Source organism: Botryllus schlosseri, chromosome 5 (genome assembly GCF_051294905.1).
Source record: "Botryllus schlosseri isolate E-star chromosome 5, Bs_hap1, whole genome shotgun sequence".
Lineage (NCBI taxonomy): Eukaryota > Metazoa > Chordata > Ascidiacea > Stolidobranchia > Styelidae > Botryllus > Botryllus schlosseri.
In genome coordinates, this window is record NC_137240.1 from 27,225,371 (window position 1) to 27,243,794 (window position 18,424).

General features: G+C 41.5%; 1 long non-coding RNA gene across 1 annotated transcript in view; it reads right to left on the reverse strand.

Moving 5' to 3' along the window:
* Nucleotides 1-9,913, reverse strand: part of LOC145439924 (uncharacterized) — a 258,367-nt gene extending 248,454 nt beyond the window's left edge. The window contains exon 1 of the long non-coding RNA XR_013915392.1: nt 9,482-9,913. This is a non-coding gene — a long non-coding RNA (uncharacterized LOC145439924). The remainder of the gene's footprint in view (nt 1-9,481) is intronic.
* Between the last annotated feature and the right edge of the window lie 8,511 nt (nt 9,914-18,424).

Sequence of the window (18,424 nt, forward strand, 5' to 3'; positions counted from 1 at the left end):
TTTGAAAGTAGCTGCCGAAGAACGGGCGTGCCACCGACCATAGAACGGCGAGAAGACTAGTAGTCACGAAACCACGGCTCTTGATTGGCTTATCGGCTATGCTTCAATGACCACGACAGCAGCAGCTTGCTGATTAGGTGATCAAGGAGTCTGCTACCGGCGGCGATTCTGAAGCGCATTGTATCTAGGCTGACAGATAACGATTTAGGATTGATTCAGGGTATGTTGAGGTACGAAATACATGTTGAACAAACAACAGCTGCTTCACAAAAACGTCTAAAGCATGTGAAGGAAACCGCTGTAGCCTATATGCCTTATTTTCAACGAGGGAAAGCATAGGCGCTTATGCAGGTGGCGACGGATTCGTCGTTTCAGAAAGGATATATCATTATTGAATACAAATATAAAGCTTAACAATGACACTATAATTTGTGTGATCTTATTGGGCTCAGGTTGTAGTACATAGTTGAAGTTTTGAAAGCTCTAAGGATCGGCTGAATCAGCGGGTTATGCTTAACACTTGTCAGATGCTTGCATCAAACTGTATTCACTTGCAAGTGTTGTCAAAGTCCTTGATGATAACGCAGAAAAGAGGTGTAAAGGTGAGCACATACTATGCTGGATATGTTATGTCAAAGTCCTTAATAATCGCGCAGAAAAGGGGTGTAAAGGTAAGCACAGACAATGCTGCATAGTGCACAGTAACCAGCATAGTTTGTATATCATATCAAGCATAGTCTGTGCTCAGTTTTACACCTCTTTTCTGCGTTATCATCAAGGACTTTGACAACACTTGCAAGTGAATACAGTTTGATGGAAGCATCTGACAAGTGTTAAGCATAACCCGCTGATTCAGCCGATCCTTAGAGCTTTCAAAACTTCAACTATGTACTACAACCTGAGCCCAATAAGATCACACAAATTATAGTGTCATTTCTAAGCTTTATATATGTATTCAATACTTATATATCCTTTCTGAAACTAGGAATCCGTCGCCACTTGCATAAGCGCCTATGCTTTCCCTCGTTGAAAACAAGGCATAGGCTACGGCGGCTTCCTTCACAATAAAGCAGTCATGCTTTAGACGTTTTTGTGAAGCAGCTGTTGTTTGTTCATCATGTATTTCGTACCTCAACATACCCTGAATCAATCATAAATCATTATCTGTCAGCCTACATACAATGCGCTTTCAGAATCGCCGCCGGTAGCAGACTCCTTGATCACCTAATCAGCAAGCTGCTGCTGTCGTGGTCATTGAAGCATAGCCGATTAGCCAATCAAGAGCCGTGGTTTCGTGACTACTAGTCTTCTCGCCGTTCTATGGTCGGTGGCACGCCCGTTCTTCGGCAGCTACTTTCAAACGCTTTGCACGAAATCTTAACGGCCTTCCTGTGAGCTTCTTTCAGGCTCAGTGTCGTTTTTTATCAATAATCTATAGAATAAGACATTACAACTGAGGATTTGTAAGATTTTCCAAATTTTGGACAACCCTAATAGTCATGTTAGAAATGAGGATAGTCTTGTTTGATATAAGGATAGTCATGTTTGAAATAAGGTTAGTCTCATGTTTGAAATGAGGATAGTCATGTTAGAAATAAGGATAGTCGCTATATATTCACTATGAGGTCAGTTGTAGTACCAGGCACGATTTCCCAGTGGTAACCCAGTCCGAACACATCCCAGATCCAGTCCGAACACATCCCAGACATGATGTCCGAACTCGCCGCAGACACAATGTCCGAGTGTCAACTCAGTCCGAACACAACCCAGACACCATGTTTGAATGGCCGATCTCGACCCAGACATGATATCCGAACACGCGCCAGACACGATGTCCGAGTATCAACACAGGCCGAACACGCCCAAGACACCATGTCCGAATGACAACACAGATCGAACACGCCCCAAACACGATGTCTGATTGGCAACACAGGCCGAACACACCCCGGACATGATGTCCGAACACGCTCCAGACACGATGTCCGAGTGTCAACACAGTCCTAACACGCCCAAGACACCATGTCTGAATGGCAACACAGACCGAACACGCCCCAGACACGATGTCCGATGAGTGTCAACTCAGTGCGAACACAACCCAGACACCATGTTTGAATGGCCGATCTCACCCCTGACAATCGGACATCGTGTCTGGGGCATGTGCGGCCATTCAAACATGGTGTCTGGGTTGTTTTCGGATCTGAGTTGACACTCGGACATCGTGTCTGCGGCGTGGTCGGTCTGTGTTGCCATTCATACATGGTGTCTTGGGCGTGTTAGGCCTGTATTGACACTCGTACATCGTGTCTGGCGCGTGTTTGAACATCATGTCTGGGGTGTGTTCGGCCTGTGCTGCCAATCGGACATCGTGTCTGGGGCGTGTTCGGACATCATGTTTGGGGTATGTTAGGACTGTGTTGACGCAAGGACATCGTGTCTGGGGCGTGTTCGGACATCATGTCTGGGATGTGTTCGGACTGGGTTACCACTGGGAAGTCGTGCCTGGTACTGCAACTGACTTTATAGTGAATATAGCGACTATCCTTATTTCAAACATGACTATCCTTATTTCTAACATGACTATCCTCATTTCAAACATGAGACTAACCTTATTTCAAACATGACTATCCTTATATCAAACATGACTATCCTCATTTCTAACATGACTATCCTTATTTCAAACACAAGACTGACCTTATTTCAAACATGGCCAACCTTATTAACATCGTGTCGAGGGGGGGGGGTGTTGGGACTGTGTTGCCAATCACACATCGTGTCTGGGGCGTGTTCGGCATGTGCTGCCATTCAGACATTATGTCTGGGGCGTGTCGGCCTGTGTTGACACGCCCCACGGCCCACGCCCCACGGCCTGTGTTGACACTCGGACATCGTGTCTGCAGCGAGTTCGGACATCATGTCTGGGGCGTGTTCGGCCTGTGCTATTGCCATTCAAACATGGTGTCTGGGGCGTGTCCGGTCTGTGTTACCATTCGGACATTGCAGACCAGATATGGCGTCTGATAACCTGCTAGAGTTGCAACCTGAGTCCCACGTATAATGTGTGGCTGGGTAGATATACTTAGCTCTTATCGTAGTAGACGCACGTCCCTGTGTTAGTCCTCGATCTGACAACTCCAACGTGAATGCAACGACAGTATTGCCTCAGATAGATATATTGGTCGAATATGTATGGAATATACAGTAGGATATCGCATATGAGTCTAGTTTGTAATTGAATGCACGAGCTAATAAATGGTAAGTCGCGTGGTAGCGAGAAGAAAGATATAAGTCACGTGATATACAGATATGAGAGAGAAGGGGACAAATCCCCACATCACCCCTTCCAAGGAGGCGTGATTAGCGACAATACAAAATGACATTTACTACATGAAGTGAATAGCAGTACGATTACGAAACATAGTCATTGGAACATAAACAAATAGCGTGTGGTTGAAGGTGGTAAGGCCTAAGTATGCAGGGAATAAAGTATTGGTGGAAAGGCGATAACGTTAATTTAAAATGCGATATTGTAGCCTGATGTTGCAATATTTATACAACATGATAGGAATGAAACCATATATGAGATAGTGTATCGAAAACACGTTAAGGGTTAGATTAAATATAGTCAAAATGGCGAATTGGTCATCTGAGGCAATTTTTGTGTTTTATTAAAAGAACGAAAGAAGAAAATAAAATATGTACACAAAGGAATTGACATTAGGTCTCGCGAATGCGTCATACGCTAGAACGAGTTGGTGGTAGCTCGAAAATGAGTGTATGTTATTTGTAAAGGCAAAATCCTAGAAGCGGAATCCAGTGTATGGTTGGAAGCATATTAAAGTCAAAACTACTTTTCAAATTAATTGAAACACGTGGTATTAGAAGATAGGAAGTAACGGGAGTAGGAAACTGATGTCTGGGTTTTCTAGCGACCAGAGACTGCTTTTATGAGTCAATGGAGGTGAAAGGAGAAAATTATTGAAAAGGTGGTCTGGTAGTCGAACCGCTTAAAATGGCGAGATTTGTGGGAAATTTCCCAAACCATTAAGATTAACGACCATTGAAATAGTCACAAAGGCCGGGGCCCGAAATTATGCGAGCCGTATATATTTTCGGCAAGAACAGTCGTATTGACGCATTCGCTAATGGGTAGCCTATACGAATGAATTTTAAAATGCTAATAAGTCCGCATGGGAGAGATAGATAAAAGAACATGAATCATAACCGCGTCTATAGGGATTACGAAATTCGCCGCGTTTGAAAAGTGAACAGTCCATCAGTCTTTCGGAAGACCGAATAATTATTTATATACAGTTAAGCCATGCACCGTGGGCCGCGAACCTGCCTGGAAGAATTAACAGTCAATGCTCATTGCTCAATAATGATTGTATTTAGATCCAGTTAGTTTGCTCCGCCAAGGTTAAAACGCGTATATCGCCTGTTCTGCGAATATTCTTCACGACTATCGAAGTCGACTTACAAATGCGTATAAATACGTGGTGTTACCAAAGTAATGTTGAACTGGTATGTCCCGAAATATTGACATATGTGGCGGAATCGGAGAGCGGAGGAATGTCGTATAGTAGAGAGCATTTCGGCAGTTCACGAGTCCCGTTGGCAGACGACAACGAATTCTAGAATGCAATGCAATATCGGCAGCAAAAAGGCTATTTAACAAAGTAGGAAAATAATAATAGCAAATAAAAGTAGCCTAATGACAAATTGAAAAAGAAGGTAAATACAATAAACACATTGTAGGTCAGCGAACCGGATATGAAGTGGTGAAAATCTGCACCGATAGGGATGAAATGAGCCGAGTAGGGCTACGCTATAATGTAAGCGTAAGTGCTAAGTATTGAATCGATTCCATATGTGACGGAGTGACGCAAGGCGTTTATATAAGCCTTGTGGTGAGTAATTTGAGCTTTCAAGTAGAAATTAATAAAAATTTACGTAATCTCGAAGTGAATGGAAATTATGCCGGGTTAGCCTGGAGTATTAATTGGCTCAAAAGTATCTAGAAATGGAATATTCGCATCAAAGCATGTCAAGATGAATGTAATCGTAGCGTAACGCGGGGAATTCGTCATTTAATTATATGACAAAGTAAGTCGTGAAAGTATAGTGTAAAAATTATAAAGAGAATGTAATTACAATAGCCGAAGTCATGACAAATGTGTGTATTGTTAGGTATAGCCTAATGGCATGTACGAATTTAGTGCTGCGAAAACGCAGTCATGTCAAGAAAAGTCCCTAGCGATATGTACGCCGAATGGTATACCACAAATCCAGACATATCGCTGGATCTGCGCGCCATATGCTATCCAGATATAAAAAGGTTTCCGGAAATAAATTGACGTGTGCCGTTAAAACACGTCGCGACAGTTAATGCACAATTGCGTAAGTAAGAATCGTGCCTCACATTAAAAGTATATATATAATATACAGTGACTGTAACGCTTTTGTAAGTACGGACTTCCTAGGTAGATCGAAGAAATGACTCAGATTGCGGTGCGAACGTCAGCATCAGATTTCGTAATATCGCGAGTCTCAGCGCTGGAGACCACGAGTCTATAATTACAACACTGACCCCGGCAAACCGTTTGATCAAGGCGGTAATACCGGAACCAGATATGCAATCCCGTGGCCGACGCTTTGAGAAGACTCGGATACCCCCGGGTCGAAATTTGTGCCTTAGATCGCAACACATAAGCCGAAACAATTCTTGATTTCCTAGTCGGAGTATCATATATAAAACGGGAAATGTCCGTGGCCAAAATAAAGCACGGGGTGTTTAGATAATATTGCGTCCAAATGGCATTGGGGGTAAAATAAATGTATCGTTAATCGCATGTAACTAGGTTGTAAAATCTGAGTATGTTCAGATGACATTATCGCGGGTAAGTATGTAAAGACGCAATTTACGAAGAAAAATGACAATTTGTCACCGTGTTAAAGAGGCCTTATTTAAGTATGGGTAATTAGAAGTAAGTGATTATGTAAAAGACCTAGTATAAAGAAAGTAAATAAGTCAATGTTTTTAAAAAAAAAAATGGGAAATTAATTCCGTATCCACAAATTCCAGCGTAAGGCTGAGTTTTAAGTAATGCAAATATGTGATTAAAATCAAATAACCATTATGAGAAATTGTAGCAAAGCGAGGCTATGCGAAGACGCGTAATTAGATAAGATGAATTGAAGTTAGAAAAATAAAGTTAATTATAAAATCCCAATTCCCAGTGCTACTGGTATATCTTAATAGTTCATAGCCGAGATCGAAATTGCCGGTTAAAAAGAGCTGATATTGCCGCAGAATTATCATATTAAATACGGTGGGATGTTATGTTAAAGTCGGCTGAAAAGCCGCGTCAATATTGTTATCGAATTCACATTGACGGAATGTAATTACGGTAGTTAAAAAAAGGGTAGCGCTTAAATACGCGCGGAAGTCAATGTCGCATGAATGACAGATGAAATCACAAAAAGTAATGTATGAATTAGGTTTAAAGAAATATTATAAAATTACAATAATGGGATTGGTAGTTATGTTCCACGGAAATGCCGTGAATTTAATGAAACGAACAAAAAAACAGATTGGTAAATAACGACGGTGGTGGGTAGTGACGTACGCGGTAATATGAATGTAGGAAAACCGCAAAATTTATAATAAAATCGAAATGGAGTTGCAATTAAACAATTGTAAGCAAATGGTATGTTAAACGAGTTACACGGTAGGCTAGTCGTGACAAAGTGAAGTTAACGCGAAACAATAAATTCATATTGTTAATTTATTCGCTAAAAGCTTTTCGACTAACTCTCATCAGTAGCGAACGTTAGTGATGATGGGGTGAATCAAATTTGAAATGTAAGAAATATTTTGTCTGTATGACGTAATGATAACAAAAACAAACAACTGGTAGACGGGCTAGATACGGTAGTAATGGTACAAAATAAACGTTAACGAGTAATTAGTAGTTAGTGAATAATGGATCGGTAGTAATTATTCGATTTCACGAGAGAGAGAAGCAATTATATCGGGCGGTCGAGAGTGTAATTCCCGACGAGGAATGGATGTGATAATTTCGTTAGAAAGCAAAACGCTAAGATTCAAATAATAGTTATGAAGGCCATAATGTGAAAACGAAGCCAATGAATAACGTCTTGTCAGTGTCAGAGTATCACTCAAATCTGGTTCTCTGAATGTCATGGCATTGAGTACAGAAACACAAACAACTAATATAATTATGTAGAAAGCACGAATCGAGCAATAACGAGGAAATTTGCTGCTAGCCGATAAACACAAGTGAGATAAATCATTCTCACTGCGAAATGCATTCCAGAAATTCGAAGTCAAGTAAACGGATTTACCGTGTAAGGGTGGGAAAGTCCTGGATGGCTCCATATAGCAGTTGTAAGTCCAATTGTGTAGGAGGCGATTCGTCCTTCGTTGAAGCTGAAATCATCTCACGAGTTGGCACCATGCAGACCAGATATGGCGTCTGATAACCTGCTAGAGTTGCAACCTGAGTCCCACGTATAATGTGTGGCTGGGTAGATATACTTAGCTCTTATCGTAGTAGACGCACGTCCCTGTGTTAGTCCTTGATCTGACAACTCCAACGTGAATGCAACGACAGTATTGCCTCAGATAGATATATTGGTCGAATATGTATGGAATATACAGTAGGATATCGCATATGAGTCTAGTTTGTAATTGAATGCACGAGCTAATAAATGGTAAGTCGCGTGGTAGCGAGAAGAAAGATATAAGTCACGTGATATACAGATATGAGAGAGAAGGGGACAAATCCCCACAACATGGTGTCTTGGGCGTGTTCGGCCTGTGTTGATACTCGGACATCGTGTCTGAGGCGTGTTTGGACATCATGTCTGGGGTGTGTTCGGCCTGTGCTGCCAATCGGACATCGTGTCTGGGGCATGTTCGGCCATTCAAACATGGTATCTGGGTTGTGTTTGGTCTGAGTTGACACTCGGACATTGTGTCTGGGGCGTGCCCGGTCTGTGTTGCCATTCACACATGGTGTCTTGGGCGTGTTAGGCCTGTATTGACACTCGGACATCGTGTCTGGCGCGTGTTTGGACATCATGTCAGGGGTGTGTTCGGCCTGTGCTGCCAATCGGACATCGTGTCTGGGGCGTGTTCGGACATCATGTCTGGGGTATGTTAGGACTGTGTTGACGCTAGGACATCGTGTCTGGGGCGTGTTCGGACATCATGTCTGGGATGTATTCGAACTGGGTTACCACTGGGAAGTCGTGCCTGGTACTGCAACTGACTTTATAGTAAATATAGCGACTATCCTTATTTCAAACATGACTATCCTTATTTCTGACATGACTATCCTCATTTCAAACATGAGACTCTCCTCATTTCAAACAAATCTGTCCTTATTTCAAACCAATCGAACCAACCCTGTAGACATTTCTCGCTCCATGAAAATACGTTCGGACGACTTGTCATAGTTGAGTGACTTTGCAACAAACAACATAAAAGATTATGCGTCACGGCTGAGTACATTTTTGATTTTCAGATTCCCAAATTTCGGAATCCATACGGCTGGTTGCCTTGGTTGGTGACTGAAAGTCAGAAAAAAAAATTCAATGGAGAGAATCCTACTAAATCCCGACTTTCAATGCTCTGAAGACTAAGTTGTCATACCGAGCGTCCCGGATACCTTGCATATCGCATTTCACTATAGATTACTAACCTACGGTAGGTTAGTAATCTATAATTTCACTGATACATTTTTGTAGTGTAATTATAGAGGATGTAGGATGGAGTGACGACCCATTGTTCTCTTCAATTGAATGCATTATGACGCTTTAGATAGGTCATGGTCTAGTGCTTAGGGACCGATGTTCTGTTGCGAATCAAAACTGTGTACGGTAAGTAGCCCGTAGGTGAGTACTGCGCGGTCATTTTGTTACTTGTATATGTCTATATTCTAGTGGACTGATTGGTATGGATGAAGAAATGATATGGGAGGATTGGGAGGGAGTGACGGAAGAAATTATATATTTCTTCGGAGGCTTGGATAACTGAAGAGGAGCTTCGTGTGCAGAATGTTGTACCACCTTTCCAACAATAAAGGAGCTTAAAAACACGCCAAAACCCATGATCATCCAACTCCCGACAGCAACATGGATGATGATAGAGCGATCTCCGTACTGAGGGCTGCATCCTGCATGTGAGTCAGCCAACTGCTTGATAAAATCAGTTCCACCATTCGAGCAGCTTAATCTATAAAGTACTCCGAATCATAGCTAGGGCCCCAAAGGGGCCTGGTTGCCCATCCAATAAGTCGCTGCTGAAGAGATTCGGCGTCCTAAACATAGAAGATATGCGGAAACTAGAAATCGCCAAGTTTATGTATCAGTTTCACTGCGGTCGTTGCCCCGAATATTTCAATGACTTCCTTACCTCTGAATCAAAAGCGCACAAGTACAACACACGCGCGTCCACGTCGTCCAAATATCATATGATCGACCGAAAAGATCATCGCTCCATCAAATATGCCGGACCTGATGTGTGGAACAGTATCCCGCCGGCCATCCGACAGTCGACGAGCATGTCCACATTCAAGTCGAAATACAAGCAATTACTACTAAATAAATACAGTCCATCCTCAAGATTACCGGACCACGACTGACCTATCGATCTCGCTTCCCATGACATGCCGCCCTATTTCTTGTCGCATTCTTTTTTCTATACTATCTTCTTTACTTTCATTCAGTGTGCATGCCTCCTCTTTACATCGCCTAGGCCAAGGTGGGTGTCAGATTCCATAGACTACTCCTTGTCGCTTCGACATCTTCCTGTCTTTTCATTGTATCGCATTTTTGTGGTGTACTGAACTGATAAAATTGCTAATAAACCAATGATGATGATGATGATTCTATTTCATCATTCATAGAGGAGCTTAATTCCAGATATTGTGGAGTTGGCGTGATTGAACCAGTTTTACCAATATTATTCTAACATTTGCCACCAAGCTTCTTCGTTGTTTGGCTTTCCACAATTAGCTGCTGCAATGGTTTTGCTAAAGGTTTTCGATGAGTTGGTGCGTGTAAGAGGAGGAGCCTGTTACTTCTGCTTTTGGTGTCAATCGGCATGAGTCCGGTAAGGAATTATCATTTGAAAAATATTGTCAAAATAGTAGATGGTTTGATATTCACTTATGACGTAAATATGGTATTCGTTATTACTTATTAGGCTCTCGAGATGTGTAATAATTCACGAGATGGTCGGTAACAAAGTAGGCCCTGCTTCTACATTTTTCAAGTAGCCGATATAGGCTTACTCTAGCAGATTTTACCCACTTACATGTATTACCGGTGGTTATTTTTTTTTCACTACCTGTTAACTTACAGTAAAGGTGAGGCAAAAGTACTTACTTTTGCACTCTCAATTTTGTAAAGTAAGATTTTAGTTTGGGATATAGCCATCATGTGTATGATTTAAAATGCCATAAAGAGGCATAAAGAGGGATTGCAACAGTAACTACTTACTTGAGTATATTTCAAATATTATACATCCACCTGAAGTGGTTTTTAGATGGCAATTTTTTCCAGATAATGGAGAGAAAAAAATACCGCCTAAAATATCCGTCAGGTAAGTTCACTGGTCAGATTTTCATTCTCCATGGAAAGGAAGCATCAAAACAAACAGTAAGCAGTATCCTCGGATTAATTCGTCAAGGACATTGATATCAAAAGTTGGTTGATTTAATAGTTTTACAGACTTTTGAAAGTGTGGAGATCGTGGAGGATGTACTGGACAAGTCCATGATGCACTTTAATAGGATTTTTTAACATAGTTTTGTTCGCTATACCTTTCCGAAAAAGCAAGCCAAAATTTCTAAATATTCAAATGGGTGGAAGGGATGGATTAAAGGAGGTATCTAAAGTAGGTGAAAATTAGCCTTTCTCCAAACAGTTTTTTCCCTATGGGACGAGTGCTGCCTATTCCCATAGGGGTTCCTTCTGTCGCCAAGGAAACCAATGCAAAGGTTGGAACCTTGACGTGGTGTGTTGGCTTTTTATACTAATACCGACCGGCAGCGTCTCTCAATACAAATCACTTGTAAATTAAATGATCTTTATTGAAAACTGAATAGACTCTTGAAGGTACAGAGCTCAAACATACAATAAAATCATAGTGAAATAAACCCCAATATTTTCGGCTGACACTCATAGGGGATAATTGCTAGCAACAACAATTCTCTACTAGTTGCTGACGATCACTCCTGATGAGTGTCAACTGAAAATATTCGGGTTTATTTTAATTTGAATGAAGATCGTCCTGAACAGTTGAACAATCATCATCTGAACCACATGGAATACTTCGTCTGTTTGAATGTTTTCTGTTGTACCTTGTTTTCAGATCATATTTTCTGCAGACTGTGGATGCCGTAGAATCGTTCCATACTGAGAACAGATGGACCAATGGTATCAAATTAGCACACTCGTCAATGTTGCTCAATAGCGTCATAAAAAAAATCGGCTACAAACTTACAACTTCACACTGTGGAGCTCTGTACACCAACACAAAGTCTCATTCCCAACCTATACATTGGATACGCCAAATTTCAAAAAGTAGCAGACATTAGCAATTGCATATACATATTCAAAAATTGCTGAAGAGTAGAAAATTTCAAATCACAATTCTGAATCAGTTAGGCTGAACTTTTGTATCCATGAAATGCAGCTGAGTCAATAATCAGACTGATTGAAAAAAAATCCTGAAAATTAGTTTCATAGTAACATAATATGAATTGATCACCCATAATTCATTCAATTTATAATGTAGGCTACCCCAAGATTGATACAATTTCATCATCATCATCATCATTGATTTATTAGCAATTTTATCAGTTCAATACACCACAAAAAATGCGATACAATGAAACGACAGGAAGATGTCGAAGCGACTAGGAGTAGTCTATGCAATTTGACACCCACCTTGGCCTAGGCGATATCAAGAGGAGGCATGCACACTGAATGAAAGTAAAGAAGATAGTATAGAAAAAGAAAGCGACAAGGAATAGGGCGGCATGTCATGGAAAGCGAGATCGATAGGTCAGTCGTGGTGCGGTAATCTTGAGGATGAACTGTATTTATTTAGTAGTAATTGCTTGTATTTCGACTTGAATGTATGGACATGGACATGCTCGTCGACTGCCGGATGGCCGGCGGGATACTGTTCCACACATCAGGTCCGGCATATTTGATAGAGCGATGATCTTTTCGGTCGATCATATTATTATTATTATACAACATACAACAGTGGTGCTTATAGCCCGATTAGGGCTTTGTGCTCCACGACATCACATTTTTTTATAACACACTTCAATGTCATTTCTTCGCGCTCATTGCTCGTGCGCTCGCAGTCTTTGCAGCTTCAAGGCTTTCATTCGGATCTTCGTTTACCGCCGACTTATAGCTCGACCCACTGTCGTATCTGAGCCCCTATAGCAGTGGTCGGGAACCTTTTTGGTCCGAAGAGCCATATTGGCCCGATTTTTTCCATTTTACCTCCCAAAGAGCCATACATGTTAATCAAGTGTTACGTCACAATTGAAAATCCGTGACGTCATGTAGCACTAAATCGAACTCACTATATACATGATGGGATTTGTCGTGTGCGCCACATTTTCTATGTAAAAACTCGTTCTAGTCATGCTGGTTGCCTTATTTGAGCATGCGATACTTGAGTTACTAGAACGTAGGTTAGCCCTGATGATCTTTTTAAATGCGAGAACTCATGATCACATGCGTAGGTGGAGCCAAACATGGTCACTGCAGAGGTATATAGGCCTAGCCACTGTAAGCTGTGAGACATCAGGGACGCGGGGTTGGGGGAGGCAAGTGAGCAGTGGTGGCCCTACGAACGGGGGGGATGGGCGAGACTTACCGGGGGGACCCTATAAGTATCTATCCGTAACGTCTGGGGGGCTCCGCCCCCCACACCCCCCTCCCGCATCGTTTATTATTATTATCTATCCTTCACCACCACAAAGGTTTGCCCAGGTGCTGGATTCGGCTATGTCTATATTGCATGTGTGCAAGGATAGACTACATCAAAACTAACTACTTCTACCGCATGCAAAGACGTGATGATTATCGGGATACGGGACTTTTCTAACAAATGCAGTGATTTGATGATGATTGACACATCTGTACGGAATCATATTCTTGCTTGGTGCACGGATTTCCATGTTTATTCGTCATTCTCCTTGAAAAAACCGATTCTTTGTTTATTTATTATAGTTGTGCTCACCGTAAATACTACTTTATTAAAATCCAAATTTTTCGACAGCAATAACTCCGCTTCCACTGGTTGGAATTGAACCAAATTTGGCGAGCATCGTTTCTATAGACAGCCTAACACTTTCATGGGGTGAACGGAAAATTTTCAAATTTTTTAATTTTAATTTTAATTTTATAAATAGAAACTTACTTCTCCTGTAGCAAAGCGGTTACTGGCTGGAATTGAACCAAATTTGGTGTGTAGGCTTAAATGAGGTAACCTAACAATTTTATCAAGTAGCCAGTACGATTTGAGAAAAATGTCATTTTTGAAGAGCCCTACTGCACGCCTACATTTTATCGCCGGTACCACAGACCTACTTATCAATAAAGAACGCGGATATCTATGGCATTCTTTGTAATTGTGAATGTCACGTCCACGTCAGTTCAATTCGCACCGTAGATCAAGAAGACAATGTGTATTTGTTAACTGTGTTGAGATATGGACGCCGTCACCATGTGCGCTATTTTCTTTGATCAATCAACGTATCGCGCAATCCAAGATTTCTAGTAGGGTACATCGAATTCGCGAGTGATATTAGTTGCCGGCGCGACAGTAACTTAAATCTGAGGATTTTGAAAAGAGGGGTCCGAGCCCCTAAACCGGAAGACGGCATTGTCTTTGCCTCTCAAAGACATGTTTATACTGCCACGAGAAGAATTATTCTGGCCGTGATGAAAATGTACTAACAAATTGCTGCAATATTGATCAATTAAGTACAAAAATAAATATTTGGCAAAGAGCCATATCTTATACCCAAAAGAGCCATATATGGCTCGCGAGCCATAGGTTCCCGACCACTGCTCTATAGTGTAATCATAGTGTCCTATATGGTGTCTAAACAGGCAAATCTCACGCCTCAGGGAAATTGTAACACGTCACAATTTCCATTTGGCTACAGGCAATTTGGCGGTCATTTTTGACCGCCGTGCCGAGCATTAAATTTGGTAAAACAGGGTATCAATCGAAAGCTGACTCTGCACTGATTACGAAAATAAATAAATCAATTAAAAATAAGAAATTAAACATAAATTAAAGATAATAAATAATATAGTAAGCATTTACCTTAGAACAGCGGTTCTTTCTAAGACACGCCCCCTTATGATGGTGAAAGATTTCGCGCTCCCCCTTATCGTCATCAGTCATCACAAAACGCTACCAGGATGCTAGCAAACATAACGGATAGTTTGATGGCATGGAAGGTTACGACTGTGGATGAGAGATTTTAAAATATGAAATTCAGATTAAATTAGGGTTACCATATTTTAGTGAAGCAAATTCCGGACACTCTTTAGCGCCCACTAGCGGATTTTATAATGAGGCGTAACTCAGTGACCGTCAATATGACGTCACACTAGCAAAACATATTGCCCATCGACTGTATACACTATACAGGAATGGAGTGGAACATAGGTCATGAATCGGACCATTTGTAATGTGAGCTCTGGTGATTGCTACTTGCTATGGTCTGCAATAGATTCCTCCACGGGCCGGATGAAATCATCTGGCGGGCCGTGTCTGGCCTGTCCGGATTGTGTATGGCAGCCCGGCTATACTGTTAGGTCGATGGGCTAATTGTATATGTGTTTTAATCAGGTCCAAACCAACATATTTTCTCCCCCCCCTTCCGCCTAAAAAACACTGATCTTGGGCCCACCATAGGGTAGTCAATGTAACTTGTTGAGCACTTACTATATGCATTTGACTGTTAAATTTTATATATGAATTCTGTCAATAATATTGATTCTTCCATATATTAGGCTACTATAAAATGCAGCAGCTGGTTGCACATCCGGTGATTTCCAATCTTTTATGGTAGCGACCTCATTTTCCACTTGAAAATGTTCCGTGGCAAAGTTCAAAACTTGATAAGCTGATTACTAAAAAAAACTCAGCTTGCCCAAACTTACTCACGGCCTACGAAGCTGATTACGTCCAACATTATCGCAATTCCCAGATAAAGGTGAGCGACTTCAAGATTTGGAACCATTGTCTGTGATTAAAGCATCCAACGGCCTCAACCAACTCTAGGAATATGCCGTTAGCTTATAATTGCGATTACAGTGGGACTTATTTCAGTAAAGGATGGTTATTTATATTACTTTTGATTGCATTTTGGATAGGGTGGTGCCTGGTGCCCATACTAATATCATTATACGTTGCATCAACGCGAAGAACAATTTTATATAGCATAAATCTGCTTGAAAATAATATTGTTTATGTTGATTTACTAAAAACTTTGAGCCCGCTTCAAGCCTTCAAAATTCCGGACATTTAGGCATATTTTATAAATTCCTCCCGGACGCAAATTTTTCATTGAAATTCCGGACGTATGGAAACCCTAGACTAAATACAGAGCAATAATTATGAATCGGATGTAGATCGCGCGAAGCGCGAAAAAGATTTTCAGTTGAGCTCAGCTTCGCGTCCCCCTTCAACTGGGAGCGCGCACCCCAGTTTGAGAACCACTGCCTTAGAATTATCATGGTAAAATATACCAAGAAAAATTTAATCACGTCCCTGCATTAATTCGATTTTTAATACGTTTTTTTATCAATATTTTTAATAAGTTTCTTAAGACTCTCGCGGGCCGTAGTTTGCGGGCCTGAGGGTGTACCAACATTTTAAAAGGGTGGACCACTCAGATGGGGTGTATTGTGGTGTAGCAGATTCGCATTAAAATTGACCAATAATGACTAGCTATCACAAAAAATAGGCAAGTTTATGCTTCAGAACATGTTGACCGGGTGCACATTTCGCACCATTACATTCCTTTTCTGATGTCATAAGCAAATGCTTCTCCTTATTTAAACGTTGGTAATGGATTTATTGGTTCCTTTTGGAGTAGAACAGGATCTATGAAATATATATTATAGATTACTAACCTACGGATAGATACGCAAGTCCCGTCGTTACGCTCCGGCAAGCAGTTACACTTTTTGCTGAGCAATCTAAAAGCAGCATAATTGGTGGAGTTATAGCTTGCGACCCGAGGGCTGAAATGTAATGAAACTGGTCTTAATCGAGAGCTACGGCCGCACTGATTCCGAAAATACAAATTAAAATCTTGTCGGGGATACGGAATAACCACCTCAAAACAGCCCTCAAAATCTGAAAATCGGCATTGTTTCAACGATGGCACCACCGCAACACGATGAACATAACAATGGCCAATTTGGTCAAGCGATTGTTCAGAACAATACCGATTTTCAGACTTTGAGGGATGTTTTGAAGTGGTTCCACGATTTCTTGCTATGTAGCCTACCCCTACCTGAAAATGAAAAAACGCCTGATTTAGCCGATTGAGTTTAACTATATTCGCAATCACGAGAGAAAGTATTTTCGCGTTTGCGCTCGCTGAAAGATCGTCGACGATGAAATGTAGGCACAAAATGATTGTCGTATATTAGCGGAAATCTTCGATATCGACATGTCCAGATGCCGAATGGTCCTGTCCTTGCAAACTGAGCCCAGCGGGCGGTATACAGTCGACCCGCAATATACCCAAGTAATAATAATAATATTAACTTTGAAAATTTTACGTGCCTGATGCGGCTACTGGGCAGCGCACTCGTTCGTCACTTTCATGTGGCCCTTTAGCCGAAGAGGTTGGCCACCCCTGGTCTATATAGATTACTAAGTTACCCGTAGGTTGGTTATCTATAGTAATCTAGAGCAGAGGTCTCAAACACGCGGCCCGCGAGACCATTTTGTGCGGCCCGCGACGTCATTTTGGATTTCGAAGTATTCGACAATATTTTACTACCAACTTTTGAGAGCTTAAAATTCGCTCTAAAACTATTCCAGAAGCCTGAAACTACTCAAACTTCACTAATACATCAGTTTCCACTCAGTTACCACTCAGTGGAAGATCAACTATTACGTGACATTACTTGTTTAATATGGTAAAACATGACCCGTTGATGATTCGTGACTGAAAATTATGATTTGGACTTGAGCGCTACCCTCTGTAGAATTACTCGTACTCGTACTCGTCACGTCAAACGTTACAATCAGAGAACGACTTTTGTGACTCGGAATGCCGCGACTTGGTACAACCACGGACGCAACAAACCATGGTGTCCTATATGGTGTGGACACAAGCAAATCTCACGGCTTAGTGAAATTGGTGTACGTCACACTTTCCATTTGGTCGAAGGCAATTTGACGGTAATTTTTGTCCGGCTTGTCCTGCATTAGCATGAATTTTATAAAACGGGTATCAATCGAAAGCTACCGCGGTACTGATTGCGAAAATATAAATTTATTCTGTTCGTGGTCCTGGAACTCCCAAAAATAAGCCTCGAATGTTGCATTGTTATATGTGAGTTTGGTATTGTGATGCTGCAATGACGTCTGGGAGCAGGCGAGGAGCACTGCAAGATGCAAGCGTATTGGCCATTGCTACGCAGGCGATTGATCATGGTTGCGTCACAATACCAAACACACTTACAATGCAACATTTGAGGCTTATTTTGGCGAGTTCCAGGGCCACGAACAGAATAATATTGATATTTTCGCAATCAGTACCGTGGTAGCATTCCATTGATACCCATTTTATCAAATTTAGGCTAATGCAGGACAAGCCGGTCAAAAATTACCGTCAAATTACCTTTGACCAAATGGAAAGTGTGACAAGAAAGACCAATTTCACTGAGCGTGGTGGCCCTACGAACGGGGAACCGGGAGAGACTTAGCGGGGACCCCTATAAGCATCTAACCGTAACTTCTGGGCGTCTACGCCCCCCAGACCCCCCTTTCGCATCTCTTATTCTTATCTCACATTTGAATAAAATATTCATTTTATTCCCGAAGCTTTTCGGCTGACGCTCGTCAGGGGAATATCGTCAGCAATAATGCGAGAATTCGAATAACTATGTTCAGCAACAAAATATATCGCTAATTATGACGTCACACTGACAATATACAAAGTTGGGAAAACGAGAGAACTGCAGCGTTGGCATGGAGATAGCGAAGCAAAACAAGTTAATGCGCGATTTTCAAATGATACACAAATTCTTTCTGTTGGCATAGACTAGGTTTGCTCATAGTGATGATCGTGGACTCAAGAACAGACAAATGAAATAAATTGCGACC